Source organism: Microcebus murinus, chromosome 17 (genome assembly GCF_040939455.1).
Source record: "Microcebus murinus isolate Inina chromosome 17, M.murinus_Inina_mat1.0, whole genome shotgun sequence".
Classification (NCBI taxonomy): Eukaryota; Metazoa; Chordata; class Mammalia; order Primates; family Cheirogaleidae; genus Microcebus; species Microcebus murinus.
In genome coordinates this window covers 57474373-57493840 of record NC_134120.1, presented here as the reverse complement: position 1 = coordinate 57493840, position 19468 = coordinate 57474373, and the positions used below count along the sequence as shown (strand labels likewise).

Below are 19468 nucleotides of genomic sequence, written 5' to 3'. Positions count from 1 at the left end.
GGCACCTTTGCCGAGTGAGCCCCACCTGCGTGTCTCCTGGCCCAGTGGGGGCCCCGCGTGGGGAGCATGGTTTGGAAAAGGCCCTTTCTTGCCCTGCCGCTCACCTGCACCGTGACCTCTGGCTGTGCAGAATGTCAAGCCTCTCTTAAAAGTGGATGTGGCAGAATCTCTCAGGATTTTTTGGGAGGCATGTAAGTTTTTGTAGTGTAGAAGGTGCTCAGCGCGGCTTACTTTCCCTTGCATAGAGAGCACTGTATTTGCTTTTCAGATCATCTCCTAAGAGCACATGATGGTTTGTGTGACCTACTGATTTTCAGTGGCAGCTGAGTGGCCCACATGCCAGAGCTTGGGAACCATGCTCTGTACTGCCTTGAGCTTCTTTCTGACCCCAGGAGCCTCTTTCCTCCCAGCTGACTGCTCCCCGATGTCTGCGAACAGTGCCTTCCCTGGTTTCCAGCAGCCCTGTCAGGAGCCCTGAAGCCTTTCTTTGTCTCGGGAATCTGTTGAAGATTTGCTTTTGTACACTGTCAGAACTGACTTAAGTGTATTAGAGTGCTTTGCAAACCTTGCTCTAATCCATTTTGACAAATAGCTGAGTAGTATTGGTTTTGCATGAACTTGGCAAAATTTGTTCCTGTTTGGGGTGACTGGGAGCATATGACAATTGGTCGGAAACGCAAGCTCGTCAAGGGCGGCGTCTCTCTGACATGGCCAAGTGTCTCCGTTTCCACACTGCTTCGTTACTGTGGTTGCTGTTCTTTCTCCCACCATTTCCTTCCCTCCTTGTAGATGTCTATCTTTCTAGGACTTTCCTTGTGTTTTTTGACCTTCTGTCTCATAGACAGTAATGATGGGTCCATCCTTGAACTGCACCGTTGTGTCCCTCGGCCATCACAGAGCCGTCTGCCTGTGGTCTGGGCCTCTCCAGGGACTGGGAGCTCGTCTCCGCAGAAACCTCCCTGAAGCCTTCCTGGACACGGCTGGATCGGGCCTCCCCATGGCCTCTCCGGGCTGAGATTCAGGGCAGGGCTCACTGTTCTTCCTTCCACTTGTTAGGCTACAGATTCCTGCAGGCACTGGGTCCCCACCTCAGGCCCCACCCCTCCCTGGGGCACCGTCCCTCCTCTGGCTTGTTGCCAGCCCTGCCTGTCCCTCTCCAGCGGAGGGGGTGCATTCACCCTGGCGCGGAAGGCTCACCCGGCTCAGCACAGCAGGCGTTGGGCCGCAGCGGGCGTGGGCCTGGGCAGGTGTGCGGGCAGGTGCGCGGGCCGGCGGTTAGTCCTGGCTTGAGGGAATAGCCAAGTACTGCCCTGACATGCCAGACGCTGGTGGAAGATAGACCAGGGGTTCTTGCTTGTTCTCCTTGCTAGACGATGGATTTTCTTCCTCTTGCTTACCAAGAAAGAATGTGGTTTCCGAGCCAAGGACTTGGATTCCTGGTTCTTGGTGAGTCTCCTCATTTGTAGAAAGATAACTTAGAGCAGAGGCTCAGCACATGCCCACCCGGGCCAGAGCAGATTTCAGCAAATGCCTATAAAAATACCGGTTTAGCTCAAGTTTCAAGATAAGAATCCTTGCTGTTGGTTTTACATTTTCCCCGTAGACCTTCCTGCCGTAGGGGGTTATATCCCAAAGCTGCGTGGAGCTGGCGAGAAGCTGCCAGCAGGCAGCCTGTGGTCAGGGACCCAGGCATCGTCAGAAGCCGGGTTTCGCGCCTGCTTTGAGTGCAGGGAGGAGCCTCAGGAGTCGTGAAGACGTCTGTCCTGAAGACTGCCCTGGGGTGATGACTCTCCTGGCTGAAGCAGCCTTCCTGCCTTGCGCCCAGGAGGCAGGAGTGGCCGCGCAGAGTGAGGGCGGGCTGGGCTGTGGGGGCCACGGTGGCTCAGCCTGTGGGGCCCGAGCGCCAGGCGCAGCCTTCCCGCTGCCAGTGTGGGTTCTGCATGGAGGCCTGGGGAGGGCACCAGCAGGCACGGGCCTCAAGGGGCTGCCCGGGACCCAGGCAGGAGCTGGCTTTGGAGAGGGCTGGGGAAGTGACCTGTGACCTGGGCTGCTTCCTCTGCCTCCTGTGCCTCACTGTGCCCGCCTGTGGAGGGGAGATGCGGGGGCAGGAGCACCACCCCCACGGGGCTTTAGGGAGAGGACAGAGTCAGAGCGCAGAGTGCTCACAGCGCACCGCCTGGCCTAGTGTCTGTCAGGATTGCGGGGACAGGACCCAGCCCAGGACTGTCTGCCTCCCAGGATTGGGCTGTAATGAAGCTTCCGCTTCTCCTGGATTAACAGTCTGATTTTGCTTTGTGAAATGCAGTCAGCCTGGCTTGGGAATTTAGAGGAAACTGTCAAATAGCCCCGGAGCATGTGAGTGGGAGGGGCGTCTGCGGCAAGAGCCTGAAGGGCGGTGACGGGTGGGGAGGGCAGGGCGGTGACGGGTGGGGAGGGCAGGGATGTGACGGGTGGGGAGGGCAGGGCGGTGACGGGTGGGGAGGGCGGGCGGTGACTGGTGGGGAGGGCAGGGATGTGACGGGTGGGGAGGGCGGGCGGTGACTGGTGGGGAGGGCAGGGATGTGACGGGTGGGGAGGGCGGGCGGTGACTGGTGGGGAGGGCAGGGATGTGACGGGTGGGGAGGGCGGGCGGTGACTGGTGGGGAGGGCAGGGATGTGACGGGTGGGGAGGGCGGGCGGTGACTGGTGGGGAGGGCGGGCGGTGACGGGTGGGGAGGGCAGGGATGTGACCGGTGGGGAGGGCGGGCCGGCTGCCCCGCCGATCGCACCCTGCACTCCGTCCAGGTCCGGGTTGCTGTTGGTTGGCTGGACACTGTGTCAAAAGTCAGGGACTGGTGGGGTGACAAAGTGGCCACTGAGGGTCCCTCGCAGCGAGGACAGGACCTTTGAAGCGGAGCCTGCTGGCCGGCGCCCGGGCGGCAGCCCTCGGAGCAGGGCCTGAGCCGGGTGGCTTCCCAGCCCCGTCGTCTTCAGACCCGCCTCACCGCCGTTTCTAAAGGGGCTGTCTGGAGCCGCAGACGCGCGTGTTTAATGGTGCGTGCAGCGTTTTATTAAGTCAGAAATGAATGATTTCTGAAGTGTTTGCCACCATTCAATTATACAGTGTCCCTTATGAGTGTTACTAGTTAAGGGCTGACTGTTTTTCAGAGACATCCTGAGCCCAATAACGTGGGTAGGTGACAGTCTTGGCAGAGAAGCTGGGGACGTGTGTTTTATATTAGACGCCGCACTGGCGTCCTCGCCCCGTTGTCAGGGCTGGCCGAGCGCCTGCAGTGCGTGCCTCTGCGAGTGGCCGTGCTTTGGGCTCCGTGAAGTGATTTCTCTGTAGCCTTTCCCTTCTTCCAAGAGTTTGAATCTGGGTTGATTTCTGTTGAGATCAGGCTTCCCGAGATGCATTGCTGAAAAGCGTAATTGAAGGGTGTCTGTGAAGAAAAGCACGCAGATGTGTTTCTCAGCTGCGATGTTTCTCAGGAGCATTTCAAATACAATCTTATTGGATCTGGAAGACTCTGAGTTGGCTTATAAACAACCTAGAATGTTTCAAGGTTGAGGCCAACATTGGCAAATTAATCTGTAAAATTATATAAGTGCTCTCTTTTCTTTCACCTGATTTAATGCCAAGTTGCACAAGCCAGAGACCTGGCGCTGTTCTGAGCCTGCGCCCCGCCCATTCTCCATGTCACCAAGTCCTGCTGTTTTACCTTCTAAGTGCCTTTTCGCCAACTCCTTTCCCCATCCCCACCGGGACTGCCTCAGATGCTCAGCATTTCCTACTCGGACTTTGCAGCAGCCTCTGCGCAGACTGCTCTGCCTCTGACCACCTCCTTGTATGTCCTTCCCTGTGCTCCCCACGCTCCTGGTCTGGCCCCACTCCAAGAGCTGCCTTAGCCACCGCAGCAGGACTGACCTGTCACTGCCTGGCCTCAGGAGGCCCGGGCTGGACTTGCTGTGTGGCCTGCTCTAGGTCCCTTCTGCCCATGTCACCTAGTTTCTCCAGTGACATCTTCGATCTGCTCTTTCCCAAAGAGCTCGCCCTCCCCACCCCACTGCCTAGAGCATGGCCTCTGCCATCGTGTGGCACAAACCTCACCTGTCCAGTGAGCCCTTTCTTGTTTTCACCATAATTTGCTGAAATATGTAAGAGGATGAATTGTTCCACGGCACTCAGGAGCAAGATGTGCCACATCTCTTTATCTTCCCAGAGCAATGATACCTACCTTGAGCCCTGACTCTCTGAGAACTGGGAGGTGGCTATGTCAGTCATTTGGGGGTATCCTTCCCCTCTGGGTCCTACTTGTCACTCATCTGCTCCTCCGATTCCTCAGTACTTGGTTGGTGGGGAGTCCTGCTTGTTCACAGTCAAGGTCTGCTGGGGTCACGGCCCTGAGGGATGGGCCCTAAGTTGAGACCCTTGCGCAGCTGCTCAGGGCCCAGCCTCCATGGGCCTCCTGGGATGCTGCCCCGCATCTCCCCCAGCCTCCGTGGGCCTCCTGGGACGCTGCCCCGCATCTCCCCCAGCCTCCATGGGCCTCCTGGGACGCTGCCCCGCTTCTCCCCCAGCCTCCATGGGCCTCCTGGGATGCTGCCCCGCTTCTCCCCCAGCCTCCATGGGCCTCCTGGGATGCTGCCCCGCTTCTCCCCCAGCCTCCATGGGCCTCCTGGGATGCTGCCCCGCTTCTCCCCCAGCCTCCGTGGGCCTCCTGGGACGCTGCCCCGCATCTCCCCCAGCCTCCATGGGCCTCCTGGGACGCTGCCCCGCTTCTCCCCCAGCCTCCATGGGCCCCCTGGGACGCTGCCCCGCTTCTCCCCCAGCCTCCATGGGCCCCCTGGGACGCTGCCCCGCTTCTCCCCCAGCTTCTGAACACGGAGCGCGCTTCTCACCCCCCCTCCCAGATCTGGTTGATCTGGGTTTAGATCTCTTTTTTCAAATGTTTGTATGTTTAAGAATTATCTGGGGACCTTGTTAAACATGTAGATTCCCACACTTCACTAGAAGAGGTTCTGGCTCAGAGGAGCTGAGATGGTGCCCAGGAGTGAAGGGGTGCTTTAGTGAGAACGCCTGGTGCTTTTGACATCGTTGTTCTGCGGCTCTGACAACGGGCAGCACTTGCCTGGCCCTTCAAAACAAAGGCTTATTCGGGATTTGTTTTCAGGGCTCCCCCTAATTCTCCCTTTGGACACAGAAACACAGAAGGTCATTTAGTACAAATCGTGTTCATAAATCGCTCTGCTGCCTGGCTCTATGTTCATAACCGGCAGGGGCTCTTCAGTTCAGGGCATAGGCTCTCACCTCCCGGTGGTGCCTCGTGCCTCGTTCTGGATCCCGATGTGGGCAGAAACAGTGCTGGGGCACCAAACCCAGGGTTTGTTTTCTCTTTTCTTCCTGACGTGATGCTCCTGTGTCCAGAGGTGGCAGAATTCTGAGGGTCTCTGCTGCCTTCTCTGTTCTGGGCTCGGACTCAGCTGAGAATGAGATTTTTTTTAATTGACAAAATGATCATCTTTGGTAGAAGGCAACCTGCTGCAGTGGCTCCCATATTTGGACGGTAGCTGGTGGGAGCTTTCACACAGAGGAGCGCCCTGCCCGCCATCCTACCTAGACCCCCGCAGATCCTAGGAGCCGGTCCCCACCCACTCTTGGAGTTGCCTTCAGGGTGTTAGTTACAGCTTCACTCACAGCCTCAAGGGTGGCGAGACTGAGTACAGTGGAAATGAACAGAATTCTGAGTAAGCATGATAGTAAAGTTGCAGTTTTTATGTTCCAGGGAGATCAGATCATTTATGTTGATGGAAGGCTAGATCCACTTTCACCTGCATAATTCTCTTTCTAAAAACAACATGTGGCCGGGCGTGGTGGCTCACGCCTGTAATCCTAGCACTTTGGGAGGCTGAGGCGGGCGGATTGCTCAAGGTCAGGAGTTCGAAACCAGCCTGAGCGAGATCCCGTCTCTACCAAAAATAGAAATAAATTAATTGACCAACTAAAAATATATATACAAAAAAATTAGCCGGGCATGGTGGCGCATGCCTGTGGTCCCAGCTACTCGGGAGGCTGAGGCAGTAGGATGGCTGAGCCCCGGAGATTGAGGTTGCTGTGAGCCAGGCTGACGCCACAGCACTCACTCTAGCCTGGGCAACAAAGTGAGACTCTGTCTCAAAAAAAAAAAAAAAAAAAAAAAACAACATGTGCATTGTTCGCAGGCTTGAGACCCACTCTCCGGGTTGCTCAGATCTGGCTCCTGCTGCCATCTGACTTTGAGATGAGCAAGCCTCACTTTGGATGTTGCATGTGACTCAGCTGCTTCATTTGTTTATTCTCATCTTTTGTTTTTCTGGAAGATTGAGTCAGAGGTGAAGGCTGCTCAGGTTGGTTGATTAGAAACCACCCACATCTGAGCTTGGTCCGGCAGGTGTCCTGGGGCCCCTGGTGACAGTTTGAGAACCAACACAGATTGTGAGTCACTCACTGTCCTTCCCAAGCTTTGATTCAAGGTAATGCAGGCAGGCCAAATAGTCTTTCTTTCTTATTTTTTAGGCCATGGGGTCTCACTGTGGTGTCCAGGTTGGTCTTGAACTCCTGGGCTCTAGTGATCGTGCCTTAGTCTCCAAGTAGCTGGGACCACAGGTGCAGCCACCGTGTCCAGCTTAATGTATTCTTTTAGCAATCTTTTTAATTTTGGTATTTTCCAAGATGTACATGGGGTGGAGTTTTCCTCCCAAGGCCACAGTTTTATACTGATTGTTTGCTTATCCACGGCAGAGTGTTCTGTGTCCTGTCGATCGGCTGCAGACGGCTGCCTCTGCTCCTCTCCCTGTCTGCCCCGAACTCTCCACTCTTTTCCTTTGCCTTGGTTCCTCCTGCACCCATCTCTCCCTTCCATCCTGAAGGAAGAACAGCCCCTGTCAGGTGAACAGCCCCTGTCACTGGGAAGTTGGCCATTTGCATTGAGTGTTAGGGTCTTGCTGTTGTAATTCTTATTTTGCTTCTCACAAAAATTCCAGTTATTTGAATTTTCCAGCTGTTAGGATTCTGGCTATGGGGCAGTTAATTTCATCTGAGGATCTGAAAACATGATGCTTATGCACATCTGAGTTTATTACTAAAGATGTAAAGGAAGAAAGACCTGTTAATAATTCAGCAGGTGCAAAATGTTATGCATTCAAATAAGTCTTTTCTCTGGCCCTTTGCAGCCAAGGCACACCTCACACACCATATCCTGTCCCTTAGCTGGTTTCCCTGGAACATGACGTTGCTCTAAGTCACTGCAAACGACTTTTGGTGCCCATTTCTCTTAGTTATGTCATTAACTTCAGATTGTTCCACTTTCTTAAAGGCTAAAGTAATACTCAAACTAAAGCCCTGAAATGTTTATAAGCTGTGCAGTATTATATTGTAAACCTGTAAAAAATCTTAGCAAAGTTAGTGGTTTGGAAGGATTTTCATGAGAACTCCTTTAGCTAAAAGGTAGTAAAGTAAATGCCTTAAAATAACTGAACTGTGGCTTATAACAAGTCCATTGTTTGGCGGTGTCCACCTTTTAAAAACTTTCCAGAACGTGGAGGAGGAAATGATTCTGAGACAAAGTAGTGATTTTAAAAATGAGGACAGTAAATTAACATTGACATTATTTGCCAACAATTGATTTATTGTCTTCCAACTTTTTACCCCACATTCTGAATAAATTAGACCACGTGAAGAATTAGAAGATTAACTTTACTTTTTTTCCTAATTGAAATCGGTTTTGCAGAAGTGGAAATTTGGCAGCAAGTATGGAAACTAGCAAATCAGTTTACAGTGTTCCGTACTTCTTAGTTTAATGAAACCCACAAGAATGAGGAAAGACTGCATGGCTTTGAATAAGAGAAGGCTGCGCTAGTGTAGAGTTTGCCTTTTCTGGAAGTTTAATTTTACCCTTATTAATTCAGTAGCATATAGAACAGTATGTCCAGACTTTAGTTGGTTAATAGTGGCCTCCAAGCTGGGCAGGATTTCACCTTCAATAGTTATTTTTTTAGTGGTCTCATGGATAAAATGCTGGGAAATATTCTAAGAATGGCATAAAATGAAGAACTTGGTAATTTTTAAAAAGCCTGTGACCCAACAGAGTGTAAGCCTTTGGCTTACACGACAGTGACAGTCTGCAATCAGATGTTGTGCTCTGAAATAGTACTCTAATGAGGTAGTAGAAGCATGTATCTATTTTCGGTTAAAATTACCAGTTAATGTGGGAATACTTGCAGCATCTGTGTCCTTTCAAATAAAATAGGGTAATGATCAGTGTTTTCCTAAGAGAAAACCCACGTGCGTGATGGTTTTAGCTGATAGCATCAATATATATTTCCCAGCCTGCTGGAGCCCTAGGGAGCCGTCAGACGTAACATACTTACACTAGGGTCTGTCTGAGCTGGCAGTCCAGGAGTTCCTTCCAAAAAGATGTTCTCCTCTCATCCTTGGACAGTCTCTAGGTGTCTGCACCAGCCCTGGTCCTGCTTTCCAAGTCAGTGTCCCGGCTGCATCTTCTCTTCCCGCTCCGTGTTCCCTTGCCCTCTCCCCCTCCCAGGTGGTACGTTCCATCAGCTGACTCTGAACTAACAGGGGAGTTAAGGCACACTCCCTTGACCTACAGGCAAATCAGGGCTGTCTAGCATCCCCAGGGAGCTTGTTAGAAACGTGCGACCGTGGGATTCACTCCAGGCCTGCGGAGTCAGAATCTGTATGAGTTCTAGAGTGCAAAGCAGTGCTTATGCCAAGCCTATTTGCATCACCATATACAGGTTTATCAAAGCGTTGAAAACCAAGGCAAAGGGACTTTAGCAGTGGAATGTATTTTAGTTTAGTTATTTCAGAGTACTGGATCACAGACCTTATTTGGAAAGTTCATGCACATATAGTACAGATGGGGTGAGTTCTGTTTGGTTCCAGCAGGGAACATTTAGGTCTTTCTGCTTTCCAGTTAGTTCATGAGTCTTGCAGGGCTGTGCTATAAAGGATCATCCTTGAGGACCTTCGAAATTTTTACTGGTAGGCTAGAGTTGCTCTTCTCTGCAGCAAAACTCACTGGTTGGATGTGAAATCATTTTAGTAGATCACTACCAGCCCTAAAACATCGATCTGCAATAGAAGAGAAGATAGGATGTATTTCAAATAGTATTGTTTTTAGAAACTTTAAAAATGTTATACATGTGAGATGTATGTGTGTGTATGTATGTATATATTTAAATAGCTCAACCCAGAGTATGTGCATGTGGATATATGTATGTATTTGTGTATGTGTATATACACATGTAGATACTGCATTAAAAATGTTGAAAATGACTAGTAAACAATGACTAGTATCCTTGGAGACTTAAACAGGAAATATCAAAAGACATAGTCCATGTGGTTTAATGGAGGAGAATGACCCAGCACAGATGTTTATTATTGACTTAGTTTACCAAACACCACGTAAATACCTATTTATATATTAATGAACAGTAAACATTTTGCCATTCAGAAATGTTGGGAAACAGGGTGTTCAGGTTTTTAAACCATTCTAGTTAATATAGAGGTATCATATTGACAGATTTAGATGACTAGAATCCAGTGAGCTTTGGCCAAGACTAAGAAGATTTTGCGCCCAAATGATTTCTTGCTGCTGAGTTAGACGGCTTTAGGATCTTTTGTTTCTCTGGCATCATGACGGTAAATGTCCAGTAGCTATGTTGGAGTAAAGGATGGAGGGGACCCTGTGAGTCCATAGTGACAGGGAAAAACCCCCACCCCAGGGCCCCATGGCTGAACTCACTGCTGATTGGATGTTAAAGCTTGTTGCTGATTGGATATTAAAGCTTGTTGCTGATTGGACGTTTTTTGAATCCCACCAAGTGTATAAAACTGGAGGAGGACAAGGAAGCTGGGCTTAGAATTTGGTGGCATGCCCCTTTGAGCCCGCTGGGGAATAAAGGCTGATTCTCCGACCCTCTGTGTGCCCCTCGGTTCTTTCCCTGGTCAGTCGCTGTAACACTTGCTGTACACTTGCCAGAACGACAGAACACTCATTTCCAGGTCTCCACAGAGGCTGTGCTTTCTCCGTGCTTAGCCTGCTGGGCAAGGACCTCAGTGACCACTGAACATTGAACACACCTTCTCTTCTGACATCTTCAGCATCTGACACAGCGCTCGGCACATTTAGCATCCAGCAAGTCCTCACTGAACGATGGCCTTGTGTGCATGCAGTGTTACCTGGGGGTGGCCCTGTCCTGTCTTCCTTGCAGGTGGCTCTGGTGCTTATGACGCTTAGGAGATGGGGCTTCTGGGCTTTGCCACCTGAAGTACTCAAGCCCAAAGAGTGTTGCTTTGCATTAGTTAGGCTGGTAGCTGCTTTTGTGTTGACTGTCAGATCCTCCTGGTTGAAGGGAGTGGGCGGGAAGTGCTGGACCAGCCCTGGTGTGGGGACTGCTCTGCACCCCAGTCCCCTGCTAAATGCAGACTTTGGGGGATGTTCCTGTCCTGGGTGGAGAGTGTGTGTGGCAGCCAGGCGGGGATGGGCCGCCTCAGTCCAGGTGTGTGCTCTCCAAGGGTGTCTGAAGCTCAGGTCTTCGAGGGGCCAGGTACTTTAACTGAGCTCCAGCAACGGTCCAGGTCGGTGCTCTGTACTCCAGAAGAGGTGACTTGTGGGGCTGGCTGCCACCATTCATTACTTCCTCCCAGCAAGCAGAATGGGACCGTTTCCCTGCTATATTTGCTTTGAAGAGGGCCTTCATTTCTATTTTGGAGTAAGGAAACTTGAACTGGGCCACATAGCTGACAGTTGGTGTCTGGCTTTTGAATCCCTCTCACTCCTCCTGGCCGGTCAGTGTCTGCCGGGGAGAGGCCAGTGCCCTCCGGCGCCCACTCCAGTGTCCCCCAGTCTGGAAGGCACCAGTGACATGCTTGCCAAGGTTTTGCTGGGAAACAAGCGGTCACACTGTGACGGTGGCGGGACGGCAGCACAGGAGTCGTGGCCAGTGTGTGGTCACTCGGCTGTGGTGTCTGGGAGAGCCGGCCCAGGCTCTGGAGGGAGAAGGCAGCAGCGCTTCCTACTGCTCTGTGACTGGGGCCACCTTGGCCACCGGCTCTCCATCGAGGCCCAGCTCAGTGTGAGCACGGATCCCAGTGCTGGGCAGTGGGGCCCCAGGGAAGACACACCTTGGCGCTCTGAAGTGACGCGGCCCTGTGTGAGAGATGCAGGGCAGCTGCGCTGGGCCCGGCCGTGAAGTGTGTCGGTATAAACCGTGGCACCCACGGGGGGAGTGAGTGAAGGGATGCACACGTGCTTGCATGTCAGGAAACTGTACCTGGCACAGAGACACAGGGGAGTGACCACGTTGGAGCTGGGGGCTTGGGTCCTTCTTCAACATTTCTGAAAAAATGGCATCAAGCAAGATTGGTTTTGGGAAGGACGCCTCTGTTTCCAGTCTTTCCCTCTGTGCCTCTCTGCGAGATAGGCGTCACCGGCTGCGTGTCCTCCCTCCCGCGTGCGGTCTCCACGAAGAGGCGCCCTGCTCCTGTCTCCAGGGCCCCAGGACCGCCACCAGCTAGCACCTGCTCCAAGAGGGAAGGAAGCCTGTGGCTAAGCTTCCCTCTTAATCTTTGTCCAGAAGAAATTTCTTCCTTTAACCGAGAAGAGAGAGTGAGAATGTCGTGAAGGGCGAGAACCGACGCACGTGCTTCCCGTCGGCGTTTGGGTGTCCTGGCGCAGTCACTTCCCAGGAACTCCACCCACCTCCCCCTCCTGCTCTGCCTGCAGGGCTCACACATGTTTCAGGAGCACGCTGAGGACGCAGTTGGGGGCTGGTGAGACCGCCGAGCTGCAGGACCACGCCTTTGGGAAGCTGCGTGTGGATGCCTGGTTCCCAGCAGTGGGCAGGCATGGGGGGAACTTGGTGGCACTGATTCTCTTCCCTGGCTTTCTCCTGAGCGCACCATTCTTCTGGAGGCTTAATTTCCTTTGTGGAGGCATGATGTTTGCACTTGGTCATCTTTCTTTGAGCGCTGGGCTTTGTGTTGAGTTGTGTTTTGTGAGGTCGTGGAAAAGACATGAGTTTACTAGAGCTGAGGGAGCAGGAAATGGGTGCGTGTCCAGTCTGCGTCTGAGCCCCCATGCGCTGGGACCTGCGCTGGTCTCTCACCTGGCCTGGGCAGCGACCCTGCCTGTGCCCTGCTGGCCCCAAGCTGGGGATCTGGAGCTGTGAGTCTAAGACCGCGCCGGGACGCGAGGCGGGTTTATTGAAGTCCTCTGCCTTGTGCCACGGAACTGCTGTCTGTGGTTTTTCTTGGCTTGGGTGTGAGAATCCCGCTGCCTGCAGGGTTGAGCAGGAGCAGGCAGAGCTTGGAGACAATGATCACCTTTGCCGAGTGATGTGTGAAGGGGTGGGAGTGTATCCTAAGTTCCTGAATATAGATTTCAGGAGAGTGTAGCAGGCTTCTGTAATGAATGAAATTTTTATTTGGTACTCTTTTAAATAATTATTTGAGTATTTAAAAATGTCCCTGTTATTAAACCAGTCCTTTCAAAATCTAAAATGGATACTTTAGTCATAATATTGTTTGTAATAAAAATAATTTCTCTCTGAAGGCTAGCAGAAATTGGATATATTTGTTCATCCAACTTTTATTTTTAATGAAGCTTAAATAAAATCTTGCTTAAAAAATTAAAACATCATCAGTTTTAAAATAAAAAATCTTAAAGATTTAGCCAGGTGTGGTGACGAATGCCTGTGGTCTGATCTACTTGGGAGGCTGAGGCAGGAGGATTGCTGGAGCCCAGAAGTTTGAGGCTGTTGTGTGCTATGATTGTACCTCTGAATAGACACTTTTGCCACAACACTCTAGCCTGGGCAACATAGTGAGATCCTGCTTCTAAAAAACAAAACACAAGCTTAAAGAACTTTCAAAATAGATTGTCAGTAAGTTGAATTAGCATTTTGTCTCAGAATTAGAGTTGGGTCATTTGATCCATATGGATTTTTTTCATTTTGGTTGGGAATGAAAGACTTATTGATACTAATGGAAAAATTAAACATGAATCACAGATTCTTCTTTTGGAAAATTTTCTTAGGGAACTCTTTGTTTTTAACCTTGAACTGTTACATAGCTAAATGCCAGAGAAATGGTGAGGATATTTGGCAAAAGTAGTAGCTACTGAGCCACATTTCTAGGCACAGACTCAGGGTCACAGGTAAAATGAAATAATCAGTACTGGAGGAATTGTGTGTTCATTATCTGGGGGTAGAACATGAGACTAAACGCCTTCCACCTATTTTGAAATTCGTTTTGAAGCTGTGAGCTCTGCTCTGGAGGCTTGGGCAAATTCAGCGGCTGTGGCATGTTGTGGTGGCTAGAGATGGACGGATCGTGATCCTTTTAATTCCGCCCATTTAAGAATGTCCAGGGCTCCTGTGGCCATGCACTGTCAAAGCCCTGGGGATGCCAGGGTGATGTTGATATGGTTTCTGCCTGTAAGGAGCTCTTAGTTGAGTAGGAAAGATGCATTTTCACTTTGGTACATGAGGCAGGAATGGAGGCCTGCTTTGATGTTCCGGTGGTGTGTGCATTTAATATCTACATATATATTTTATATGCAGATTGAACGTTTGTTTTCTGTTTCTGCATGACAAATTATTGTGAACTTAGTGGCTTACAGCGGCACTCATTTGTTATCTCACAGTCTCCCTGGGCCCCGAGTCGTTACGGCTTAGCTCGTTCTCTGCTGGGGTCTCACCGGTGCAGTCAAGGTGTTGGCCAGGCTGCGTTCTCTTCCGCAGGTTTGAATGGAGAAGAACCTGTTCCTAGGCTCATTCAAGTTGTTGTCAGAATTCATTTGCTTGTGACTGTGAGACTGATGTCCCTGTTCCTTGCTGGCCGTCAGCTGGGGGCCGAACCCAGCTCCTAGGGCCCCCTCAGCTCCTTGCCCCAAGGGCCCTCCCAGGCTGTCCCCACGAGGCAGCTCACTTCTCAGGGCCATCCAGGGATCCGGTCATCCCGAGCTGCACAGATGGAGTCCCATATAGGGTGACCTGGTCCGATCAGGGGAGTGCTATCCTCTGCCATATGCTGTTGGGTGGGAGGGAGCCGCAGGTTCCGTGTGTACTCGGCAAGAGGGGTCCCGTGTGGGGGTGATCCACTGGCGGTCACCTTAGAATCCTGCCCTCAGGTAGGGTTCAGACACGTCAGGGGTGGAGGGAGCAAGGCAAGAAGAACAGATCCAGTGGGGTGCCTCAGACGGTATCCTGGCGTGTGGGAGGCTGGTGCCCTCACTCCGTCCTCACGAGCCGCGGCTCGGGGCTACCTGTCTCCAGCGCTGGGGTCTGGCCCTGCCCGCACACCCTCACGCAGATGCATTTCTGGTCATTCCACTGACCTCTGTGCCCAAGAAATCTGAGCATTTCAGCCCTGTGAAGACTGACGAGAATAGTCCCGGTTGAGGAATAAAAACTAAGGTCTGGTAAGTCAGAAGTGGATTGTTTTCCTTTCTCAGCAGGTGGGAAACAGGAGGAGAAAGGACCGTCCGGAGGTTCACAGCATTGCTAGGAAGGAGTTGCTTGCAAACGGCGGTATTTGGCTCGTGTTTGGGGTGGGTCTCTGCAGGAATCTCGCCGGGTCCACTAGCGAGATGCAGGCATTGTCTGCCCGATGTCTTGGCATTGGCTGATCATTTGGGAGTGGTGCATGGCAGGCACGCTTGGAGGGCGCGTCCCTGGAGGGTGCGAACAGCGTGCAGGCCAAACAGATGGCGGCTTGTTCAGCCGTGGGCGGGAGCGGCGCCGGGACTAGGGCGAGCTGGGTGTGGGGGTCCTCGTGGCCTCTGAGGTGGGGTTTTGCTGACCTGGCTCTGCTCGGTCAGGTGCGAGCGGTCACCTGAGGAGACATGGTGCACACAGAGTGTGCCCTCGAGTCGGGGCGAGGGTGCGGTGACAGACTGTGGGCTGGATGGGATCTGCAGCACCAGCCAGGGGACGTCCTGCCGGCGGGACAGAGGGCAGGTAAAGACAGCCTGGCAGCCGGGGCCACGAGCACCGCCGTCCTTGCTAGAGCATCACTGACGCAGGGTGTTGCTGCGACGAGATTAGACATGTGTTTCAGGGGAAGGAACAGGTACGGCTGGGTGTATCCATGTCGTCTCGAGGTATAATGTTTGGATTGTTAAGAGAGAAAATGGTCTTTTCATAGCTATGCTTAGGATGTATATGAATTTTAAAATCCCACCAGTGGAACAGGCACACTGTCCGTCATTTGTTCGTGGCCTCCCGCAGAAGGTGCGGCCGTGGCTTTGGACAAGAGCTCCGTGGGTGCGGTGCCTGTGGCTGCCGGCAAACTGCCAGGGTTTTGTCCTAGTTGTCATATCCTCACGTGAGTTTTTGCTGTAATTCTTCTCTCTTGCTTCCCTTTATCACGTGATGCTTGGCTCTGGGTCCCTTGTCCTTTGTTTCGGTATTTATGTCCTCAATTGTGAAAGCTCTGGTATTTTTTGGTGCATGGGGCGGGGGACAGTGCAGTAGGAGAAACCGAGATGTGGCTCTGAGAAATTCTTCATTTTTCTTTCCAGTGGTTCAAGCTCTGCGTTTGTGACATCAAACCTCTTCTTCTGGTTGGGCCATTTTCAAGAGCTGACACCAGTTTCCACATAGTTTGAAAGGTGAGCAGAACTTACAATGCCTTCCTGCAACAGTGTCTGGAAAGCAGAGCCTGCGGGCACACGAGCCACGCTGGGCAGCTGCACACCTGTGTCCTCTGCACCTGGGTTTCTTCTTGGGGTGTCTGGCAGTAGAAGTTTGGATGACACCCATGTATTTTGGTCAGCTTCCATGTCTTCAGGCCTAGACCCAACTGATAGCCAGCCCAGTGGGGCTGGGGGTGGGGATCAGTGACAGTTCTGGGAAGTGCCAGGGGCCCACCCCCAGCTTGCCCTCCTCAGCTCCCCGCCGCAGGCATGGCCCTTACCGCTCTGTGCCTCTGTTTTATCAGCTCTTAAGTGATTTTAGTAATTTCACACCAGGAAACATCAAATGAAGAAATATATGAGAATCTTGTAAGAAATTGTGTAAAATATAAGGTACAAAATTTTTCTGAGTTTTTAACTTACCAAGGTGGTATGACTGACTGCTTACGGCAAATCCCTTACTAGAACCTGAGCTTTATAAGGGCAAGGCCAGCTCCCTTCCCTCCCCTCCTCCCATTTATTCTTTCTTCAGGGTCTAGGACAGTGCCTGGGGTGTCATCAGAGTGTGCTCATACTTCTGTCAAGTGGGATGGGTTGACAAAGACCCCCAAAGCTCTTGGAGCATATCCAGGCCTTATTATTTATGGTTGCTATTGGAATTAGACCAGGGGAATCTTCCTGGTTAGAGGAGCGTCGGGAAGGATTTCACATGCTTCCTCACTGAGGCCCATAGGGCCTTGAATTTTGAATGGGCCTTTCACATTTGGAACCTTCCTAAAACTGTGGGTGCTAAAAGCACGCATCACGTAACACAGCCCACATTCTGATTCAGCCTCAGGTGCAATCCCTCTGTGTTGCTGCACTGAATGCAGTTCTTACGTGTTTGTTTCCTGAATGGATTTCACGGTCAGATATCTGAACATTTGGAGCCCATTGGATTGGCTCTCGGGGGTGGGGGTGGGGTGGGGGGTGGGGGGCAGTAAGCTTCCCAGGGAGCACCCGGTGTGTGCCTCTTGCTGTTCAGTGCCCGAGCAAGGAGGCGTCATCCGCATAATCCCTTTATTAGCTTCACAGAGCAGCTCGAGGCTTGAGGACACCTCGCCTTCACTGCCCTGGCGAGTGCGGACGGTTGTGCCATTTCTCTCTCATAATTAGGCTCCCCCACTGCCGGCTTAGAGAGGGAGGCTGCAGCTCGTCTCTGCCAGGGTGGCTGAAAATGTGGGTGCAGTTCAGTTTCTCTTTTGTCATTTCCAATACAGTCCCCGTTGAATTGACCCACCGAAGACTAACACTGTCTTCAGTCGAGTTTTACTTGGTAGCTGATCGCACCACTGGGCTATGCCCTTAAAGACTGTGAGACTTATTTTACCACGTTCTGGCAAAAGTAGAAATAATTCTTGCAAATTACGTAAGTATCTGATTCCCCCTCAGATGGGGTTACCTCATTGGTCAGCTGTTTGAAACAACCTTCAAAACTGGTGATGGAAAGCGCTGTCTTGACGGCGGCGAGTGTGGGTTGACATGGAGGCAGGCCCTCCCCCAGCGGGCGGCCTAGCCGTGGAGCAGCGGGCGCCGCCTCCCCGCAGCACCGGCCATTTTCAAGCACAGACTCGAGTTGTGAGGTGTTGTAAGAACTTTGACACCTCTAAAATAGGATTTTGCAGCTGACTTTCCTGGAATTTATATTTTCTCTGTTACTTGTAAAATTGTCCCTTAAGCAGCTCACAGCTGGACTGTGAGACATTCCTAAGTGCTGGAAATGGGCAGGCAGCAGAGCCTCCCCTGACTCGCCTGGGAAGGCTGTGCCCCGTCTTCCTGTGCGGCGGGCTTATTTGGACTTGGTTTTAAGTGTGGTTTAGGTTGTTGTTAAATGTATTTTTAAATTTTACCTTCTTGGTGAGTCTGAAGACATGTGCCCTTTGCCATATTATATTTGTTGGGGACAGTCAGAAGACACAGACTTCGGCTTGGATTCTGGCCTGATCACTTTTATTCACTTTGTTACCCTGGCAAGTCCTGACCCCTCTGAGTCTCAGCTTTTCTCATCCTTAAATAGGATAATATTTATCTGGTGGAATTATCCTGAAGATGCCTAATTCAGCATTCGGTGCACTATGGGAGGTTAGCAAAGTGTCGGTTACTATTGTCTATACTAACGCTAGCTCTCACCCAGGGGCCGTGAGCTGCGAGGGTTGGAGGAAAACAGCAGAGCTCCTGAGCTTTGTCCTCTTTCAGGACCAAAGAAGTTTGCTGCAGAAGTTCGTGAGGTGTCTTGCCCACGCCAGGCACGGTGGTGTGCTGCTGACTTGGTTAAGCACAAAGCCATGGGACAGTAGGTGCAGGAATCGATAACTCAAACTCTTAGCACTGTATCCTGATGTCTGTGCCAGAGAATGACACCTCGGACTTGGGTCTGGCTGGCTGCCAGCACAGGTGGGTCAGAGTCAAGGTCCGTCAGGGCTCCAGAGGAGATAAGGAGGACCAGGACGCGATGGCGTCCCAGCGGGGAGATGCTGGGCAGTTAGAAAGTAACCTTAGACTCAGATGAGGCACCCCCAGCCTGAACTTCCTGCCTTTGTGTCCAATTTAAATTTTTTAAGGTAAAACCAAGAGGATCAGTAGTCCTGGGAGAAGCAGCCATTACCTGTGGATGTAGGTCCCTGCTGTCCCTGCTAAATAGAGTTGTGTTTATTTTCACCAGACATATATACAAAGTGATCTCTGGCACTGTGTAATAGAACAGGTCAAATCTTGAAAACATGATCAAACAAAAACAATGGGAGCTGTGCTGTAAATGACCCTCTTGTGCTGGGAGCTCTCTGACTTGAAGGAAGATTTAAACTCTGCCTTAAAGTTAGGGTCACGCAGAGGCAGCCCAGAGGTTTTCCATCTGCATGAGAAGCTGGGCAGTGGCTGGTCAGAGCCCTGCACGCCTCCTGGTTGCTGTCCGGGAAGTGACACCAAGGCTACCAGTGCCAGGGGTCCTGGGATGGGTCCCATGTGCACAAGTCAGGGTCTTTTTGGCTTCTGAAGAGCTTCTGAGTTCTTTAGGCCTATTCTGGCCTCCTCCCTCCCCACCCTGCTGGCCCTCTGTCTGCTGGAGCCCTGCCTCCCACCCCATCATGCTTCTATCTTAGGGTCAAGAGTGGCACTGAGCAGGTCAGAAACACAGCAAGGGTGGCGGAGATGTCAGGGTGCTGCGTGCCGTGTTGCGGGCTGGATTAGAGAAAGCCAGTGGTGCAGGGAGGTGCACTGTCTTAGAGGTTGGGCAGAGAACATTGTCACCTCTGTCACTCTGTCTGTGGCCTGGGACCTTGGGAATCTTCTGTGCTTGTTTGTTGGAGTCTGTCCACCTATGATTAGATTATTTTCTCATGCAGTAGACATGCAGAGTTGTATCAGAAAAACACCTTTACATTTTGCTTTAAAACTCTTATGCTAGCAGCTTCATCAGTTGATGCCTAGCACAGTAATCAGACTGCTAAAAAGCTAGCAAATTTTCCACCTAAAAACTTTGTGGGGGAGGTTAGGGTGTGGGGTGTGGGGAAAAGAGTGTAAAAATAAACCTTTCAGAGATTCTGGGGTGCTTGGTGGCGTGTGTGTTTTCTGTGGCACGGGAGGTTGGAAATAGCATTGCTTTTTATGGGATTCTCAGCAGCAGCTCGAAAATTTGGCTTTGTGGGTTTGGTCTGTGTGCGGATGAGGCGGCTTCTGCAGAGCCAGGCAGCATGCCCCAGCTCCGCCACTGCCTGTCTTCCTGCTTCCCTGCTTCTCACTCAGCGTCACGG

At 51.7% G+C, this 19468-nt stretch overlaps 1 protein-coding gene across 4 annotated transcripts in view; it reads left to right on the top strand.

Moving 5' to 3' along the window:
• LDLRAD4 (low density lipoprotein receptor class A domain containing 4) overlaps positions 1 to 19468 on the top strand; it is a 380175-nt gene that overhangs the window by 34627 nt on the left and 326080 nt on the right. For all 4 annotated transcript variants that reach the window (XM_075993695.1, XM_075993692.1, XM_075993694.1 and 1 more), the window contains exon 2: positions 15567 to 15656. The gene's annotated coding sequence lies outside the window, so the exon portion shown is untranslated. The remainder of the gene's footprint in view (positions 1 to 15566; positions 15657 to 19468) is intronic.